The sequence below is a fragment of the Symphodus melops genome, assembly GCF_947650265.1.
Source record: "Symphodus melops genome assembly, chromosome: 12".
Lineage (NCBI taxonomy): Eukaryota > Metazoa > Chordata > Actinopteri > Labriformes > Labridae > Symphodus > Symphodus melops.
In genome coordinates, this window is record NC_136702.1 from 18722319 (window position 1) to 18726195 (window position 3877).

A 3877-nucleotide genomic window follows, 5' to 3' on the forward strand; every position below is an offset into this window, starting at 1 on the left:
TAGGAAATCTTAGCTCTGAACAAAGCAAACTTCTGTTATTTCGAAAACATTATGCAGCATGACTTACTGCTGCACAACATTCAGGTGAGCTAAGAGGAAGTCAAGAGTAAGGAGTAGATTGCATGCAGAAAGAAAATAATATTGCTCAATACTTATAGTAATATATAAACTGAAAAGACTGATGCCGCTCATGAAAAAATATTTTCTTTCCAAACTAATCATGCATTTGACAGTAGTTCCTCCTTCCACTATATGATGTCATCTGTCTTACAGCATACAAACAGCCATGTTACACAGTACTTGCCATAACCCTTTTTGCTACTACATGCCATTCAAATATTCACCTCTCCGGATTCATAAAGCACAGGAGTAGATAGATCAGAGCACATCTCATCTTCAGATGGTAAGGATTCAGTGATTGGTTTAATTTGAGTTAATGTTCATAGTAATAATCTAAAACGCAAGGACATTGTCTGGCAAAACTAACACTCTATAAAGATGTATCAGATGATAATACTACGTCGTCTGCGTAATGTGCAACTTTGCTAACATTAGTATCTCAAAGGAAATCTATCACACACTTTGAATAAAATATGCATTGTGGGGTTCAAAAGTCCTATGGCAGATAGGAATATTTCAGTTTGAATGTTGCATTACAGGGGCAAAATTTTAAATAGATATCAGCAACTGGAAAGGATACCGCTTCATACTGAGGGACCGAAGCTGTACAGTCCGAAGACCGATCCAAAAGTCTGACTGCTCGTGCTGCTTCCTGGGAGTTCCCCGTCAGACCCTTAAAAACAGAATTTCTGTTGTTAGAAAAGAGTGTGCTGAAACAAAATCCACAATAAGATTATGTGAATCCATTTGAATATTGCTGTTTAATACCATTGTGACAAGTGTTTGTGCAGCTGCATCGTCCCGAGTTATCGTATCCGAAAAAATCTGTGTTGTCTGTGATATGTGATGTATGATGACTGTCAGAGTACAATGCACAGTACCCCATTAGGTAACAAGTACATGTCATCTTCGGCATTATCTGAACAGCATTGTAAATAAAACAGATTAATGCTGCACAAATAACATTGATTCATTTAAAAGTGCCACAAGAAGCTGAGTGCTCCTGAACAGGCTTCAGTTTCTCACCCTATAAACATCCTAAGCTGTCATCAAAGTATTCTGTGATGCAATGTACTGTGTGCAGCACTTTTAGCTTTCTTGTGATATATCAACACACTTCTTCACACACTTTCAACATGTGCAAATAGGGATATTCTGATTTCAAGTATTTAAATAAGAAAACTATGATTGATTTCTGCCTATGCACATTTTGAAGGTCAAATTTGATCTCAAGAAACTTGTATGAGTGAGGCTCCTTATCAGATAGTGTAATTTATTTTAAGCAAATGTGTTTATGTGTTGACAGTAGGGGGAAAATAAATGTGGAACTAAGTTTCTGGTGTAACAAGTTGTTTTGGTTCTGATAAGTAGTTTGCACATAAGGAACAGTGTCCAGGGAAACTCTGGGAGCTATCAGCAATATGCATTTTGTCATAAATGTTGTGTATGTATGTTTATGTTTTAATATGGTTATAATCTAAGTTATTTTATTTTTGTGGATAACTTAATATTTGTAAGACAATAAAGAAAGACGATGATGATAGAAGGGGCTTTAATGTGATGAACAATAAAAACAACAACATGAAAGCAGTGTCTTTGGCAAAAGAGAAGTTGTATGTGTTTTTGTTGTTGGTAAGCTGTCATCGGCACTCTTAAAGATAAACTCCTCATATTAATCAATCAATCATTTTTTGTATAGTGCCAATTCATAACACCTGTTATCTCGAAACGCTTTAAAAAAGAGCATTTGGGATAATATGCAGGAAGGATTTCTCCTTTGTATTCCTCACGCTCCTGTTGTCCACACTGCCATAGTTGGAGATCGGAGCAAGCCATGCATGGATAAGGGCGGCGGTAGTTGTGGGGACAACACAGTCTGATTAACAGTAATGTTACTTCAAATGGTCACTAGTTCCCCATCATGTTCCAATTGTCTTAGAACAGCTGTTTTACAAGTTTATTTCTCATGTTTTTTTAGGTAGAGAAGTAAAGTTACTTCAAAGTTTTATCATAAAATCCAAAATGGCCTACTCTTAGAAAACTCACATCTTAACGATACTACATTGAGAACAAGTACAATACTAATCTAAAATGATCTTGTATCACATTTATTAAATATGTTGTCTAATGCATTTTTTGACAGTGTAAGAAAATGAACTGGAGAAAGTCTGAAACGACAAAAGTATAGTTTGATATTGTGGTCCTGCATTCCTTTATTTATTTACAAGTAACATCACCGGCAAAGCACTAAGGTTTGCGGCTACGAAGAGCAAAACTAGATAGAGGCCCCCTTAATGAACCAACAATGTATATATTTTAACATTGACATCCAGGTTTTTAATGACACCAGGTAAGCATAGCTAAGCAGAGCCAGCAACACTCTGAAGGCAAAGGACTTTGCTAGTTAGCACGTGTGGGTGTTATGTGGGTGCCAAGGGATGGGCATGGCACAAAGGTTGTATTGAGTTGCTTGATTGTACATGGGTGTGTTTCAGGAGTTACACTTATCAATAAGGTTGTCGTCTCTCAGCCCTCCAAATCCTATTAAAAACACCATTTTAATGCATCAGAAAATGCACTTAGATTAAACTGTGTATTAGGTGCGCAGCAGGAAAATGAAGCTCAGTGGAAGTGTGTTATGAGCTGGCCCATCTTCCTTATACAACTTTTAAATAGGAAGAACCCTCAGTGCCAAAGTCTTTAGATGCTAGACCAGGTTTTTAACAGCATGCACCACAAAATAAGGCACAGTCGTTTTCTATCTTCTCAAAAATGGAAGCTCCACCTTAGAACCTGACCATATCTCCTTTTAAAACAAACACACATTGTAACTGGGAACTAACTTGGAAACAAATTAATTTGCCCAGGCACTGGGTTTTAAAATGGCAACCATGTTAGGTGGAAAATAGGACAGACTTGAGACTATAGGCTAGACTAGACACCCTGGAGTGTGTTAACACCCATTGTCTGTCTTAACAGAGTTATGCACCTGCTGCAGTTTGATCACTGTGACATTTTGTGAAAAAAGCTAAACAATCATTACTTTGTGGGAACATAATCACTATTCTATTTCAGGAACGAAAAAGCATCAACACTTGATTTAATCCACAGCTATATGCTAGCTTCCAATGCCAACTCCTACAGTTATTACAGACACATCTGAGCAATCTGTGCTCCCAGACTTGTAATGTATTTTTCTCTTAAGTAACCATAAGCCAAAATGATAGACATTAAAAAACATATATGGTACACTAAATACAGTCAAAGCATTGCCAAACAGTTGAGAAAGGTTATGTTCAGATGATTCATGTTTTTTTTTTTTGGGGGGGGGGGGGGGGGGGGGGTTTGCCTTGTTGTGAAGATTGCTGTAGTTCATTATGGCACCAATAGCCTAGCGGTTATGTTACAGGCCCATAATGCAGAGGCTGTAGTGCTTGTTTCGGTTCTAAGACTAGAATCTGACCTCAGCCCTTCACTGCGTGTCACCCCCCTTTCCTCCTAACATTTCCTGTCTTTCTTCAGCTGTCCTATCCAATAAAAACCTAAAACATTTTGTAAACAAAGTGTGATGGTTGTAGTCAAAAGATTAAGTGATTTAAATCAATTTGTATCAACTAAAGTAAAAAGGGGGTGTTTTCTGTTCTTACAACTTAAGCCATTTTTTGAAAGCATTATTTTTTTTACAAGAGCTGAAAAAAAATTAAAAAAAAGAGAACCTTCATTGGAATTGGTCACCACCATAATGCACTTCATTGAT